The sequence below is a fragment of the Vombatus ursinus genome, unplaced genomic scaffold (genome assembly GCF_900497805.2).
Source record: "Vombatus ursinus unplaced genomic scaffold, bare-nosed wombat genome assembly UNPS02014882.1, whole genome shotgun sequence".
Taxonomy (NCBI): domain Eukaryota; kingdom Metazoa; phylum Chordata; class Mammalia; order Diprotodontia; family Vombatidae; genus Vombatus; species Vombatus ursinus.
In genome coordinates, this window is record NW_020954660.1 from 939,765 (window position 1) to 957,374 (window position 17,610).

At 46.2% G+C, this 17,610-nt stretch overlaps 1 long non-coding RNA gene across 1 annotated transcript; it reads left to right on the top strand.

Annotated features, from left to right (window-relative positions):
- Positions 1-1,423: 1,423 nt before the first annotated feature.
- LOC114028437 lies at positions 1,424-4,512 on the top strand. The gene is made up of 3 exons (XR_003567361.1): positions 1,424-1,526; positions 3,354-3,581; positions 4,332-4,512. It is a non-coding gene; the product is annotated as an uncharacterized LOC114028437 (long non-coding RNA).
- The last annotated feature ends 13,098 nt before the right edge of the window (positions 4,513-17,610 follow it).

Consider the following 17,610-nt stretch of genomic DNA (forward strand, 5'->3'; position numbering starts at 1 on the left):
AAATTTTTTTATTAATTTTTTTGATTTATCAATAATCACTTCCATATGCTTTTGAGTTTAAAAATTTTCTCCCCCTTCCTCCCCACCACCCTCCCCAAGATGGCACACAAACTGATATAGGCTATACATTTACATTCATATTAAACATATTTTCACATTAGTGATGTTGTAAGTAGAAATTAAAATCAGTAGGAGGAACCATCAGAAAGAGGAAACAAAACTCAACAGAAGAGGAAAAAAATAACAATTCGGCTTCCATAGTTCTTTCTTTGGGTGTGGATAGCATTTTCCATGACAAGACCTCTGGAGATGTCTTAGATCCTTGTATTGCCAGGAAGGGTTAAGTTTATCAATATTAGTCATCACACAACGTGGCTGTTATTGTGTACAACATTCTCTTGGTTCTGCTCACTTCACTCAGCATCAGACCATACAAGTCTTTCCAGATTTTTCTGAAGTCAGCCTGTTCATCATTTCTTATAGCACAATAGTATTCCATCACATTCATATACCACTACTTGCTCAGCCATTCCCCAATTGATGGGCATCCTCTCAATTTCTAGGGATCCACTCTTCAATGTCACTGCCAAGTGGTCATCTGGCCTCTCCTTTGGGGACCTCCAGTGGATCAGAGAAGGTCTCCCCTGGCTTTGGGGACATTGCCCATGGCTGAAAAGTGTTTCCTGTCAAGGGACCCCGATCAACCCATCCTCCAGGACAGCAGCCTCCTCCACCTTGTGGTCCCTACCCCCATCGCTCTGGCCTCCCAGGTGACAGCATCAGCCCTAGCCTAGCAGCCCTAGCAGAGGATGGGTGTCAGGGCTTGGGGCTCAAGGCCCAGGGTCTAGATTAGATCATGATAAGAGTGGAATTTGGCTTCAGAGTAGAACCAGAGCTGGAAATGACCTCTCAGAGACCCTCTAGTCCAACCCTCTTATTTTACACTGAGGCACAGGGAGGGGAAGGGACTTGTCCAAGGTCACCCAGATCATAAACACCAGAACTAAAATTTGACTCCAGGTCCCTTAACTCTGAAGCCAATCCTCTTTCTGCCATGCTCTGCTATCTCTCATCTAGTGAGTACAGCTTGACTGAGAAGCTTTCAGGGCCCTTCAAGAGCCCTGGCTGGTGTGGGCCACTGGACTTCAAGCCTTGGCCCATAGGCAAGGGGGTGGGGGAGGGGAAGAGCCAGCTACCCCAGGGAAGCCAAAAGCCAGAGTCCACAGCAGCTTCTGGAGCAGGCGGGAAGCAGGTTAGGGAGGGAATGGGAGGAAGGCGGGGGAAGGAGGGAGTTTCACAACCAGGGAGTTTTGTCATGACCCATCCAGATTTCCGTTGGCCAACCTCAGCCTTATCTTCCTGCTTTGGGCTTCCTCTTGTAGGAGGCCAGGGTCCCTTCAAAATCCCCAGCCCTCTTGCCTGCAGCCTCAGTGCCCAGCTCTCCCTGGTTCCTGGAGCTTCTCCTGGCAAGCTGTGGGCTGTCCCTTACCCCCAGCTCCTACTCTTCCCATCCCTCACTCCTTCAGGTACAGTATTTGGCTGAATGTCCTAGACCGGGGCAGAGGAGGGTAACGGGGTGGGTTGTGATTCCACCTTCAGACCGGGGCAGACGAGGGTGGTGGGGGATTGCAAAGGGGGAATCTCCCTAAAGAACGTCCTTTGGAGTCATAGGCTCCTAGATTAGAGCTGGAAGGGACCTCATAAGCCAGCTAGTTTAATCTCTTAGTTTTATACAGAGGAGGAAACTGAAGCCCATGGAGGAGAAAAGACTCAGCCAAGATCACACATAGGATCATGGCATCAGAGCTGGAAGGGACCTCAGAGGCAATCTGCTCCAACTCCCTTTATTTTACAGGGGGGAAACTGAGGCCCAGGGAGGGGAAGTTACTTGATCAAGATCAAGAAGCCATTAAGTAGCCTTGAGTCCTATGACTTCACCTGTGCTGAGAATAGGTGGGGGCCCTACCCTCATCCTTTGCCTTTGATCCTACCTGAGGATTGCTGGAAGGGGATATATAGGAGGGGAAGATACTTCTTCTTTCTATCTTGGAGTTCCTGAGGGCCAGGGAAGGGGGCAATGCTTCCAACCCAATCTGACCCATTGGACTCTGTTTGGAGCTGCTCCCTTGGGAGAGTACAGGATAAAAATGGTAGACCTAGTTCTCTGGCCTAGACTACTCCTACACGGAGAGGGTAGCTGCCAGGGGACTGGAGCCAAATCTTGTCCCTATCAGCCCATCAAGGTCCCCCAGACTCTGGCGCTAGAGCCAAGGCAATCTGGCGGAAAGTGAGTCTGGGATGAGCACCGGACTTGGGACCAGACAAGTTGAGGTTGGGTCCCTGCTTTGCCATTTACTATCTGTGTGACCTTAGGTAAGTCACAGCTTCCATGAGTCTCACTTTCTTCCCCTGTATGATGAGGGTTTTAGGATCAAAGCTTTTGACCTCGGAGAGCATTGAGTCCAGCCCCCTAATTTTACAGAGGGGGAAACTGAGGCCTGGAGAGGCTGACTAGTATCTCCAAGGTCTCTTCTATCTTGAAATCCAATGAACATCCCTGGAGGTCACAACATTGTCTCTTAGAAGGAACTTGTGGTAATACCGATATTCTATGTGGGAGAGAAAGGATGTAAAATAATGAACTACCAAAACCTTCTGATGAATTAGGCTCTGAGATTAGATAACAAGAGTGCAGGGTCCTAAGGAGCCTGGGGATTGGGGACGTTTTGAAAGGTAGAGGCAGTGTGGGAGACATGTCAGGAGCACAGGACCTGAGAAGGAGGGAGTGAAAGAATGGGGAGGGGAGTTAGAAAGAGGGTCCCTGAGTACCTAGGTTGCATCCAAGGGCAGGGGGAGGCCCAGAAAGCATCTGCACTTGGGGGTTAAGGGAGGCAAAGTTGATTTTCCAGGAGGGAGCCTTCTGGCCCACTGTCAACTGGAGGCATGAAGTCGAGGGACACTTTCAGGGTCACTTTGGGCTCTGAGAGATTTCCCAAGTTTCCAAATAGTGTCGGGAGTAGGGCTGGGGATAGGATAGGGCCTGCTTATACTTGCCAGGATTAGTCGTTTACCAAGTTTGCTCCCTGAGCTATGACTTCAGTCCCCACCTCTGAGAACTTCTCAGGGACTTGTTTCAATGATCCTGGAGGCTCTTTACCTCTTCATTGGTTTGAGACACCAGCAAAGCCTTCTTACCTCCCTGCCCCTTCTACTCCACCCCAGAATTCCCCAGCTCTCCATAGGTTGCCTCCAGTGAGTGGCCTCGTGGCTCTCCCAGCCATATCTCCTTTCCCTGGATGCCCAAGGGGTTTCAGGTAGCTACCCATCTACTCACCCCCGTTCTCCCCTCCCAGAGGTGACTTTTCTGTCAGCCCTCCACCTCCAATCAAAGATCGCTTAGATGGCTCCTGGGACCCATCTTCTCATGACCCAGCCCTGCTTCCCAGGACAGATCCCACCAAAGCTGTGAAGCTCTGACCAAGCATTTGCCTCTCTCTGGGCCTCAGCATTCTCCTGTGGAAGTTGGAGGGGGTGGGATGACAAGACCTCAAAGGGCCCTCCCAGCCCTGACATTCCAGTCTGTAAGTTATATGAACAGAAATTTTAGAAGCCAAATATTACAGCTGTGAGGGCTCTCCAATGGTCAGTTTGTCCATCCCCCTGCAGCAGGCTGAGCAGGTGGCACTGCACATATGTGGGAGTGGGGTGGGCAGGAATTACTCTTGGCCTTCAGGGTGGGGCGAAACAAGAGGGTCCTTTCCTAAGGACTTGCATTTCAGGCTACCTCCTAGCACTGGCCTACTCTTTCCCCTTCTTCACCTAGTCTTTCGTGGGCCTGGACAGATGAATTAATGGGGAGAGGAGAGAGATGGGGAAGAGACTCATTCTAGTTCCCCTTTCCCCCACCCCCATCAAACCATGCTTAGCAATCTCTGGAGAAGAAACTATCTCCCTTGGTCACCACAGGACGTCTTGGTGCTCTTCCCCTATTTCTCTCTGTCACCATCTCTCCCCTCCCTCCTTGGACTTCAAGGTTTTCCCTTCCTACTTCCCAGGTTGGCTGTGAAGATCCAATCAGATCCCCGAGGGGGTAACGCTTTGGAAAATTATCCACAGGCTTGCAGGGTGTGAGAGCTGGGCAGGACCTTAGACCCAATTGTTTATGCTGGAAAGACCTCCGGCCCTTGAGAATGCAGTCTGGCAGGGGCAGGGGAAGGAGCAGAAGCACTTTCTTCTTGGAGGGGGGTAAGGGTGGAGGGTAAGTGGGGCTTAAAAGGCTGCCATCTTGGAAGCTGGGGGCATAACCACACAGTCTTCTTTTCACTGTACAGAGGGGCCCATTGAGGCACGGAGTGGAGGATTCAAGACCCAAGACCCAAGAAAGCTGCCCTGTCTTCTGCAATGCGAGGTTGTACTTGGGCCAGAACACACTCCCTTTCTCTCGTTCTCTCTCTTTTTCTCTCTTTCTCTCTCATTCTCTTGTTCTCTTTCTCTCTCTCCTCTCCTGTTCTCTTGCTCTCTTGTTCTCTCTCTCTCTCTCTCTCTCTCTCTCTCTCTCTCTCTCTCTCTCTCACCCCATCCCAGCTGTGTCTTCACCCCAGGCTCAAAATCTCGTTCTACCATCTGTGTGTCCGTTTTCCTCACTGGGCCTCAGCTTCCTCATTTGTAAAATGAGGGGGTTAGACTAGAGAGCTTTTGGGATCCATTTCACTCTATGATCCTTTGTTCTCTCTCTTTCTCCTCCTCTCCATCTCATTCTCCTTTTCTTCTTTTCTGTCTCTCTCTGTTCCTGTCTGTGCCTGAGCCTGCCTCAGTTTTTCTGTGTTTGGGTGTCTGTGTGTCTGCCTGTGTCTGCCCGGCTGTCTGTTTGTCCATCTCTCTTTCTCCCCTAGGGCTGCCCCTGGCCTCCAGCTCCACGGCCTCTCCTCTGACTGCAGGTCCGCAGTGTCACACTCCGTGTATTTGACAAGCTGAGTTGGACACTCCGTGTGGTAGAGTGTCAGTTTGTCAAATACCCCAAGTGAGACATTTGCCTAGCAACCCTGGACCGGGGCAGAGCGGCTGACCGATGGACTGTCCCTGCCAGCCTTGGATTTCCAGACCCAGATCTCTGGAGAGCAGATGCCAAGTGGATCAAGGGGACAGCTGTGGACGGTGCTTTCAGCTTGACCGAGGGTATTTGGGAAATGGTTGGAGTGAGCTCCTCAGAGACTGTAAGAGCAGGGAGAGTCAGGAAAGCTAAGCTTGAGCCCCAATTCTGCTACTCCCTAGCTGCATGGCCTTGGGTAAGTCCCTTCCCACCTCAGTTGAAGCATCTAGTGATTAGGTTCTAGTGAGAAACCGATGAGACAATTTATGTAAAGTGCTTTGTAAATTGTAGAGCACTAGATACAAATTCGCTGTTAATAATTCCAAGGCTTCTAAGGAGCTGGAGGCCTCTTTGGATGCTGCTCTGGTCGCAGAGCTTTGTGGCCCGGAAATAGATTACCCAGAGGGCCATAGGGCATATACTCTGTCCCAAGAGGGAGGAAAGAGGGAGGGTCCAAGCCCCAGGTACACTCTCATGACCTGGCTTTGTGGGGCTGGGCTGTTTGTAAAGGTCGTGCAATCCTGATGGTGCCCCACATTGGGATGGGAGGGGGGAGATGGATTTGGAATTAACCCAAGTTCACTCCTTGGCTCTCCATCTGTGTTACCTTGCTAGAGTCATTTCTCCTTAAGACACAACTGCCTTAAGGCAAATGGAAACAATAATCCCTGCATCACCTACTTCTCAAGGCAAGATTAAAGTATGTAAACTAGAAAGTGCTATATAAGTAGGGGTTAACATTGTTCTTATCATTCCTACTCATTCTTTGTTAGAATGGAAGCTCCCTGAGGGCAGAGACTATTTTGCTTTTGTTACTGTACCTGGAATATAGTAGGCACTTAATAAATGCTTGTTGCTGGATTGCCTCATTAATGTGTACTTAAGTCGCCAGAAAGCTGTTGGTATCATATATGGGCACAGTTACTCCTCTTCCTAAATCCCCTGTTGCTATTGAGGGCTTTGTCATCTAAGTTCACAACCACAGTGTCATCCTAGACTTCTGACTTGCCTTCACCCTCTATATCCATTCATTTGCCAAGGCTTGTCCACCATCCCTCACTTGGGCCCTTCCCATCATCCTCATGGGCCCTACCTAGCATCCCTCACTTGGGCCCTTCCCATCATCCCTCATGAGCCCTATCCATCATCCATCATGGACCCTACCTATCACCTCACTTGGGCCCTACCCATCATCCCTCCCTTGGGCCCTACCCATCATCCCTCATGTGGACTCTACTCATCATCCCTCACTTGGGCCCTACCTATCATCCCTCATGTGGACTCTACCCATCATCCTTCACTTGGGCCCTACCCACCATCCCTCACTTGGGCCTCCTTCTCATAGTGACTCACACAACCACTCCTCATCCCCTTTCACCTGAAACATCTCCACAGTGTCCTGATTGGTCTTGCTGTCCCAAGTCTTTCTCTGGATCCAACCCATCCTTTGCATGCCTACCAAAGTGATATTCCCAAAGCCTGGGGCTCACTGTGTTGCTCTTTTGGTCAATAAACCCCGGTGACTCTCTATTGACTCTAAGATCCAGTGAAAACTTCTGTTTGGCATTTAAAGCTCTTCACAGTCTGGCTGTCATCTACCTCTCCAGGATCATTAGACATCACTTTCCTTCCCACACTCCCACACAGTCTCATTGCTACTCCTCCCATATTGCATTCCATCTCTCATCTCCCATCGCCATGCCAAGGCATGGCATCCAAGGCAAGACACAGCCCTCTCTCTTCCTCTCCTCCACCATTTATAATTCCGAGTTTCCTTCAAAGCTTAGCTCAAATGCCACCTTCTACCTGAAATCAATTCTGATCACCCCAGCTTCTAGTTCCTACCCCTCAAATCATCCCAGGTTTATTTCAATATATCTTGTATATTCTTATGGAACATATCTTATATATTTTGTATATACAAACTGTGTGACCCTGGGCAAGTTATTTAAATCTCTCCATGTCTTAAACAACTAAGACTGTAAGTTGCAGAAAGGGTGCCAATCTGCCACTGTAGAGTTTCCTCTTCTGGGAGTCTCTAGTAGCAATGAAGTCACAAGTCTAGTCTCTCTCCCCATATGTACATGTCATCTTCCACAAGCTCCCCAAAGATTGTTGTTGTTTTTCAGTCTTGTCTGACTCTCCGTGACTCCATTTGGGATTTTCTTGGCAAAGATACTGGACTGGTTTGCCATTTCCTTCTCCAGCTCATTTTACAGGTGAGGAAACTGAGGCAAACAGGGTGAAGTGACTTGTGACTAGTAGGTGTCTGAGGCCAAATTGGAACTCAGGGAGATGAATCTTCCTGATTCCAGGCCCATCGCTCTATCCACTGCAGCACCACCTAGCGGTCCCTATCCTCAAGGATAGAGATTATTTAATCTTTGCCCTTATTTCTCCCCCATCTAGTATTGTGCTCAGCACCTATCGGTAATTAATAAATGTTTGTTGATTGATTGAATAATTGTGCCACATTGTTACAGACCAAACTCATGGGTCCATGGCCAATACAGACCAGATTAGGGAATGATGCAAGGGAACTGACATCACTCATCCCACCTTGGAAACCTTGCTGTTCTTTGCCTTTTCATTTTTATCCTTAATATTCCTATGAATCCCAATAAACATTAGAGCTAGAAGGGACCTCTGAGAGTATCATATAGTCTAAGCCTACTATTTTGTAGATAAGGAAACAGGGCTGCAGAGTGTCCCTCTCAGGGCTATGTGACTTGCCCATAGTCGCACAAAGAAGTGGCAGAGTTGAGATTTGAACCCATGTCCTCTAACTCCAAATTTCAGTGCAGAAACACTCTGCTCACCTTCTACACTTCCTCCCATGCAGGGCTACACAAGGAGTCAGGGAATGTTCCTAAAAGCTCGGCCCCATTCTACTAGCTATGTTCTAGCTCTCACTGTATGAGATGGGCAGCTAAGTGGTACAGTGGATAGAGTGCCAGGCATGGAGTCAAGAAGATCTGAGTTCAAATCCAGCCTCAGATGTTTGCTGGCTGTGTGACCTTGGGCAAGTCACTTTACCTTGTTGGCCCCAGTTTCCTCATCTGTAAAATGAGTTAGAGAAAGAAATGGCAAACCACTCCAGTATCTTTGCCAATAAAACCCAAAATGGGGTCACAAAGAGTCAGACACAACTGAAACGACTGAACAATAACCCAACAAGCCCCAGTGTTAGTTTTAGTCCCCAGTTCAATAACTGATAACTGAATGGAATGGAAGAAAACTGAAGTCTCAAGATCTGGGTTTGAGATCTTACCACATTTATCAGTTTGGTTACCTTGAGCCAGCTACATAACCTCTGATCCTTACTTTTATCATCCATAAAATGGGTATAAGGTCTGCAGTACCTATCTCACAGGGACATTATGAGGAATGCAATTCAGAAACCTAAAAACAATTGGCATGATACTTCAGAGAACAGATTAAACACTCCAAGGAGATGTGTCATTATTGTGTTTTCTCCCTTCACTACAATCTCTTCCTTCATACATTGCTTAAGCCAAAAACAACCCTTGTCACCCACTGGTCAACCTTCTGGAGTAAGCTCATATTAATCAATACACTGGTATTAGTAATCATTACTTCTCCACTAAAGTCTTCTTCCAATGCCTCCCAGATATGACCCTGGGATCTCTTGGGCCATAAAAACCAAAAAATTAGTAGGTGCTATCAAGCTAAGAAAGTTTGGGGGCCCATCTCAGGATGGCGGAAATCATCCCACAAATGTTGGGATGACCTGGACATGAACATTTTCAGCCACAATAACTGTCAAAGATGGTGGGGTGGGGTTTTGTGGTCTGCATTGACATTGATTAAAAGGGTACTCATCGATTAGTGAATCAATCAATCAAAAAGCATTTATTAAGCTTCTATTCCATGTCAAGTACAGTGCTAGACATTGGGCAAAGGGACAAAAATAAGTCTCTGCCCTCAAGGACCTTACATTGTGTCTGTATTAAGAAACATCTTTTAAAGTATTGAAGGAAATATCATTGGTGAAGTTATGCTAATCTTTTCACAAATTTATCTCCACTCCTCAGCTAGACTGTAAGCTCCTTGGGGGCAGGGATTAGATCTTACTCATCTTTGTGTCCCCCATAAAACCTAATGCAGGCCCCTAGGCATTGTAAGTGCTCAGTAAATCGGCATTGACTGATTTATGGATTTTCCATTATACTCTGTGACTTTGGATCCTTCCCATCTCTGAGACTCAGTCTCTATAAAGTAAAGGAGTTGGGCTATATGATCTATAACGTCCCATCCACATACAAAATTCCATGCTTCCCAGGTCACATTAGATCCTAATATTCTGGGTTCTAAGCACTGTCCCAGTTCTTTTACATCCTATGGCTTTAGGTTACTCTTGGTTCTAGTATTCTGTGTTAAGGTCCCTCCCAGCTCTGATCTCCTGTGACCTAAGGTCCTGCTCAGCTGTGATCTCCTGTGACCTAAGGTCCCACCCAGCTCTGATCTCCTGTGACCTAACATCTTGCCCAACTCTGACATGATGTATTCCAAGTCTCCTTTTAGCTCTGACATTCTACATTCTAGATTTGTTCATATTCTAACACTCTCAGTTTAAGGTTGTTTGTGACTCTGATACTCTTTGTTCTTTTGAGATTGCCCCATGCTACTTGACTCATATCCATAAATCAACATTAGTAGAATATTGATATAAAAAAAGATGAGCCTTGGGTTTCCAGAAGTTCAGCATCATTAAAGAAACTATAATTTCCCAAAGGCAAGTCAGTCCAGTCTCCTATTTAATTCAGGATCCAACTTATGGTGTGTTTGTAGTGTTGGTGAGCATGATAAGTTGTCCATTTAAAGGCATGTTATCATCTCAATAATAGGTATTCTTCATCTTTTCCTGTGTGTATAATTAGGCCATATGCTTGAGGGCTTCTGGATCTAGTACAGAAAATTCTGCAATGAGCCCCTCAAGGATGTCACCATCCGTAGGGAAGCCCTCTTCTCCTTAGTCTCCATTGATCTCCTTTGTGACCATGGCAAACACCCTTGCTGAGTCTATGCCTCCCCATTTTACGCTTTGCTTGATATTAAAGATCAGAGGGTCATTAAACAAGGTTATCTCTGTGTTTCCATCTCCTTGGCTAATTTTGATATGTGCCTGAGCCATGCCTTGTTGGAAGAGTGCCTTTAAGACAAGGTTTTGCTTTACCAAATCAAGTCACTTTGATACAAATGTAAAGTCCAGTGGGAGTTTCTGTTCTTTACATATTTCCATCAATGACCTGCTGTGGAATATTTCTTGTCAAAGCCTGCTTGGTCATTAGCCATAATGCCCCCCATGAGTGTCCAGGTTATTCTCATGAAAGTTTTCTATGAATGGGGATGTGGTTGTTTATTGATGTTCCCTTGGTCACCTTAATTTAAGATGTCCTCTATTTTTTTCAACTTTTAATGATACTTTATCTGCAAATCACTTTCATTTCCAAATATATCTCTCTTCCTTAGAGGACCCAGAGAGCTACTCCTCGTAATAAGGAAGAAAAAAGAAAGAGGGGAATAAAAGCAATTCAGCAGATTTTTGTTGTCTATTCACTTTCCTTTCCCAGGGGCATCCTTTTGGAGCATTTTGGCCTAGTTCTTGATACCCTTTTCCACCACTGGAATTTCTAAGATCAATAGACTGTTGGTGGATAGATGTTAGGGAATCTGGATTAGAGACCAATATAGGCCCCCCCTGCTGTGAATGACTGTCCCATGGGTGGATTATTGGTTCCAGACTCCTCTTTTCTTTACCTGGGCCCACATGAGGAAAGATTCTGGTCCATCTCCTGCTTTCCAGAGAATCAAAAGGAATTTCTTGGATCTACATCTATGTGGTTAGATACTAGGGGTGTCTGCTACAGCCCAGCTTGGTGCCCCTGGCTTTGATCAGAAGCATCCTAGTTGGGTTTTCTGGTACACATTCTTCTTTTCTTTACCTGGGTTTTCCTTTTTTTAAGAGATTCTGACCCAGTTGCTGTTGTCTCTCTTGACCGAGGGACTCTCAAAGTTTTACAAACTGTTGGTGGATAGATTTGAAAAGATCTGTGTAAGAGTCCGATGTAGGGTAGCCTGTTGTGAATGACTGTCACATGGCTGGATGTTTTTGCTGCAGATTCCTCTTTTCTTTCCCTGGGTCTGGATTTCAGGCCATTCTGGTACCCCTCCTGCTTTCTCTGTGTAGAATGGAATTGTCTTGGGACCACATGCAGTCTGTGGATAGATTTCTAGGGTCTCTGCTAGAGCCCATCCTCAGCCCCCCTACTCTGAGTGATCCAATTCTGGGTGAATTCTGGCTGTCTATTTACCTTTCTTGACCAGGGAGGTCCTTGAGGGGGATTCTGGCCTAGTTCTTGCTGTCCTTTTGGACCACTGGACTTTTGAAAGTCTGCAGATTGTTGGTGGATAGATGTTAGGGAATCTGGACCAGAGTCCAATGTAGGCCCCCCCTGCTGTGAATGACTGTCCCATGGATGGACTGATTATTTGTTGAAGATTCCTCTTCTTTTCACCAGGGTCTCCATTTTAGGAGATTCTGGTTCACCTCATGATACGGAGATTGCTCTGATGCCACGTGCAGTCTGTGGATAGATTTCTAGAGTCACTCCCCAAGGCCAGTGACAGCCGAGCTCCTTTGATCAATTTCTACCTGGTTGGATTTCTTCTCGCACTTTCCTCCTCTCTTTACCTGGCTCTTTTCTGGGGGGAATTGTGGTCCAGTTCCTGTTGTCCCTCTTGGTCAAGGGTCTAAGTGCCACAACCTGTCTGTGGATAGATTTGAGGAGATCTTTACTCTAGGCCAGTTTAGGCCTTAATGCTGTGAATGACTGTTCCCTAGATTGTCTTCTTTTTGAATCAGAAATTCCTCTTTTCTTTAACTCTATTTTAGGAGATTGTGGTCCACTTCCTGCTCTTCATGGAGACGTAAGAATTGTCTTGGGACCACATGCAGTCTGAAGGTCGATTTCTGGGGTCTCTGTTACAGCCTAGCTCCAGACCCTCTACTGTGATTCATGACATCCTGGGTGGATTTCCTGTTGGCCATTCACTTTTCCTTACCTAGGGCTTTCTGTTTGGGAATTCTAGCGTCCCTCTGAACCATTAGACTGTATGATATCCCCGGGTTGCTCCAGCATCTATTTTAGGAAGTCTATACTAGAGTCCAGGGTTGGCCCCCTTGCTGGGAATGCTATTCCCATAGGTGGTTTCTATGAGGCAGATTCTGCTTATTGTTCCTTGGGTTTCCATTTCACATGATTCTGGTTGACCTTCTGCTTTCCGTGTAGACACAAGTATTTTCATGGGACAACATGGGACAACAAGATTTGTGTTAGAGCCCAGCTTCGGGCCTCCTGAAGTGAGTGATTGCATCCTGGATGGAATTCCTTTTCTTCATTCCTCTTTTCTTGACCTAGGACTTCCTTTTGGGAGATTCTGGCATAGTTCTTGATGTTCTTCTCAATCAATAGACTCTCCAAATTGTGGCAACTCTCTATGGAATGACTTTAGGGGATCTTTACTAGAGGCCACTTTTGGCTGCCCTGCTGTGAATGATTTTCCATGGCTGGATTTGATGTTACAGATTCCACTTCTCTTTACCGGGGTCTAGATTTCAGGCCATTCTGGTTCACTTCCTGTTTTCCATGTGTACAATCCATTTCTCTTAGGATGGAGTGAAGTCTCCAGATAGATTTCTGGGTTCTCTGCTAGAGCCTATCCTCAGCCCCCTTACTGTGAGGGATGGAATTCTAGGTGGATTTTTGTTGTCTATTCACTTTCCTTTCCCAGGGGCATCCTTTTGGAGCATTTTGGCCTAGTTCTTGATATCCTTTTCCACCACTGGAATTTCTAAGATCATTCCCCACTGCAAAGAATGGAAGAAGGTATATTTTCTCACCTCTCCTTCAAGGCCAAGGTTAGTCATTATAAATATAGTTATTCCTTCCAAATCACGACTTTCCCCATTGTGGTTTCGATATATTGCCAGTGTCGGCAATAAGAAATTAAATGGGACTTTGGGGGGAGTTTTGTGGAAGGCACAGATGACATGCAAAGGCCAGTAGATGACAGAATAAGTTTTGAAACTCAGAAATGCATAAGATATATGTAGAGTATTGTATAATAGTAACTTATTTTATCTTTTAATACCATAATAATTCAGACTTTTTCTCTGGTACAAAGGGAGGGCCAAAAAATTTTACACAGATTTTCCAGATCACAGGGGCACCATGCCCCTAAACCCCTACGATGTAGAAGGGAATAACTGAGTAGAGAGTTCAGTTTCATGGGGTTTTGTTTTTGTTCTCCAATTATATTTTTGTAGACATCACATATATTGTGCTCTCAGTTCTTTTTACTTCACTTATGATCTTATGATTTCTACACGTTCTGCTATCAGAAGTTGGTTCTACCTACAGGTGACCCAAAGTAGCTGAAAGGATGTCCTCAGTTCAGCCTGAGCCCCTGCTAACTTAGCTACTGCCCATAATCCTAGGCCCACTTGCCACTGTGTGAGATAGAGAATCAGCATGGTATAGTGGAGAGGGCACTGGATTTGGAGTCCGGAAGACCTGGATTTGAAAACCACCTTAAACATTTACTAGCTCCATGACCCTACACAAATCACTTAACCTCTTTGTGCCTAATTTTTCCTCCTCTATAAAAAGAGGGAGTGGGACTAAATGGCCTTTTAGGTCCCTTCTAGTTATAGATTTAGAATTTGATGTGTTATGTCCTTGGGGCTCAGTTTTCTTCTCTGTAAAATGGATCAGGGGCTAAGGCGGATTGGACAGAATGGCCCCTGAGGACCCTTCCAGCTCTAGGATCTTGTGCGTGACCTTGGGCCCAGTGCCTGTCAGAGCTGGCTTTGGGCCTGCTGTTCAGGGGAAAATAGGAACCAGATGGCTTGGAGACAGAGGTGCTTGCTTCTCTTTCCTCCTCCCCACCCTGCTCCTAACAACTTGTGGGGCTGACTGTGGGTTCCGAGGTTTTATAATGGAAAGAACACTGGTGACCTACAGGGCTGCGTCGAGGCTTTGGGAAGCATCGGGCTGGATGGTCTCTGTGCCAGATGTGCCAAGATAACCAGAGGAAATGGAGGCTCCATCTAGGAGCCATTAGTCTGCTAGGGGGAGCGAGGGTCTCAGAGGCAGGGTCAGCGCACACGAGGGCACCTTTCTCCTTTTCTAATGGCTGAAACCAAATTTTAGACTCAGGTTTAAAACTAATGGGGTGTTAGCTTGATGGTTCATGATGCGTCAGAACACTTATTGTAGTGGTTTTGCCACAAAAAAGTGTTTCCAATTGGGGCTGAAATGTGGCTCAAAGGGCCAGCGCTGGTGACGGCTGCTCAGCAACCCAGGCTTCTCCCTCTGGCCCACTTTTTCTCTCCCTCAAAGCAGGTTCGCACTGAAGGGGGATTGAAAAGCCTGAATTTGTGTTTCTTTCTTTATTGTTCTCCTTCCCTGCCCCCTGCCCTTCTCCTCCTTTCCTCCCTGCCTTCCTTCACTCACTCAACTTCTTTCATTCATTATGTGTAACGTGAAGCTAATTTGTACCCCTGGAAATCTGCCCAGAGCCATAGATACAGAATCTGTGTCATTCTTACTGAAACACGGCATGGAATTAGCATTAACCTCAAGTGAAAACAAACCTAAATTAGAAAGAAAGAAAGAAAAAGAGGGAGAGAGAGAGAGAGAGAGAGAGAGAGAGAGAGAGAGAAATAGAGAGATAGAGAGACAGAAAGAAAGAGAGAAAGAAAAAAAGAAAGAAGGAAGGAAGAATGAATGCTGAGCTAAGAAGGAAAAAACCTGGGTTTGATTTTCAGCCCTGATACTTAGTTACTATATAAACCCTTACACAAGTCGTTTCACCCATCTGGGCTTTAGTTTCTTCCTCTGAAAAGTATAGGTTAGACTTGACCTCCAAGGTCCCCTCCAGCTCTTCCATTGTAAATTTTATCTTCTCTGGGGCAGCTAGGTGGCACTGCAATGGATAGAGCACTGGGCCTGAAGTCAGGAAGACCTGAGTTCAAATGTGGCCTCAGACACTTGCTAGCTGGGTGACCCTGGGCAAGTCACTTAACCCTGTTTGCCTCAGTGTAAATTGTAAAATGAGTTGGATAAGGAAATGGCAAACCACTCCAATATCTCTGACAAGACAACCCCAAACAGGGTTGTGAAGAGTCAGACACGGCTGAAATGACTCAACAAAAAATGGCCCTCCCAGTTTTGACATTCTATGTTCTAAGGTCCCATCTAATTATGTCATTCTACGTCCCAAAGTCTTTTCTACATCTGATATGCTGTGTACTAAGGCACCACTCATGCTGACTTTCTGTTTTAAGACCCATTCTTAGTCCATCATTCTATGGTCTAAGCGCCACTCCTCTTCCCATGCTCTGATGTTGTGTATCATAAAATCCCTTTCAGCTGCGCTATTCTATATTCTAAGATCTCTTTGTGTTCCGATACTCTGTTTAAATTCTGATGCTCTGTGTTCTTCTGAGACTGGGCATTGTGCTCCCAAACTCACATCCATAAATCAACATCGGTCGAATATTTGTATTAAAAAAGATGAGCCTTGAGTTTTCAGGAGAAGTCCGGCATCATTAAAGGAACTTTCTAATTTCCCAAAGGCAAGTCACTCCAGTTTCCTTCTTCTACTTAAAAGGACCTAACCTGTGGTCCGATTGCAGCGACTGTCCTCGATGTAAAAATCTACTTACTACTGAGTATCGAAAGCTGTCCGTTTGAAGGCAGGCCATCATCTCGATAATAGCTATGCTTTATCTACCTGGCTTTTCCTGTGTATATACAGTCATCCCTTCCACATCACTGGGGGAAGGAGCCTGGCACCACCCCACAATCTGGAAAACCCATGTAAAATGTTTTGGTCCTTCCTTCATAGCAGAGAAGTCTGAATTATCATGGTATTGAAAGATAAAATATGTTGATATTATCTAATACTCTACATATATTTTATGCATTTCTGAGTTTCTAAACTTTTTCAGTGTTGTCTGCTGCTTCTGCAAAACTCCCCCAAAATTCCTATTTGATTTCTTATGCCAACCCATGATATGTTAAAACCATGATGGGGAAAGTCACGATGTGGAAGGGGCAACTGTAGTTAGGTCATATCCTTGAGGGCTTCTGCATCTTGTGCAAAAGAACGGGTAGCATTCTTTAACTTGATGCAACAGGCACAGTGCCATCTACCAACAGGAGCATCTCAAGGACGTCACCATCCCCAGGGAAGCCCTTCTTCTTGGACTCCATGCTGGATTTCCTCTGGGACCCTGGCAAATACCCTTGCTGAGTCTGTCTCCCCATTTTATACTTTGCTTGATATTAAAGATCAGAGGGTCATTAAACAAGGTTATCTCAGTGTTTCCATCTCTTAAGCAACTTTGGCTAATTTTGACTAGTGCCTGGGCAATGCCTTGTTGGAAGAGTACCTTTAAGACAAGGTTTTGCTTTACCAAATCAGTCACTTTGACACAAATGTAAGCCCGGTGGGAGCTTCTGTTCTTTACATATTTCCATCAACTGTGTGATGGTAAGGCTATGGCCTGCTGTGGAATATTGTTTGTCAAAGCCTGCTTGGTGGCTGAGGAGAGATAAGTCCCTCTGGTCACCATTCAAAAGAGGTTAGAGGTCTGAGGCCCAGAGACCTCATAGAGTGAATGAGAAACTCATCCCAAAAAAGTTAATGGGGAATTGGGGGGTCAGACGGAGAGATGCCTTCTACTTGAACCCCTCCTTCATCCCTCTTCTCTCCTGCTCCTCCCTTCTCCTCTCACTTCTTCTTTCCCTTTGGTCAATTCTGTCTTGGCCTTTCACCCTGTACCCTCCCTCCCCCATGTCTAGCCACACAGAGCCTACAGGTCAGCCCAGTACGATCTCTGGATGCTACCACAATTGAAAGGTGGAGGGTAAGGGAAGGCAATGAAGCAGCTGCCCCTGATGTGGGCCCTGATCTTGCCTGTGATTTTGGGCTCTTTGGTAATAATCACAAGATCACAGGACCTTCAAGATGGGAGGGCTCTTAGGAATCAGGGGTCTACCCTTCCCTGTTTCTTTTACAGAAGAGGAAACTGAGGCAACAGCTTCATCACTGGGAACTTGCCCAGTGCAGTCTGGTGCCGGTTTGGCATGGGCATGGCCTTTTGACCTCTTCTGATCCCTGATTCGCTTCCCCTGTTCATCTCATCTCTCCTCCCTCTCACCAAATGATAGGAGGGAGGGTCACTGGTCAGGGTTCAAAGCAACTGATGGTAGAAGGGGACCTCTCCTGTCCTTTCCCTTCTTGCCCTTCCTCTTAGGGATTCTTAAGTCTTTGCAGAAACTACTGCCTCAGCTTTCTACCTTGTTTATGGAGAAATTTAGTAATCAGGAAATATGATAAATTACCTACCTGTCAGGGTGAGAAGAGAAAGGGAAAGGGATGAGATCACTGGATCATAGAGCCCACAGGCCAGTTAGTCCCACCCCCTT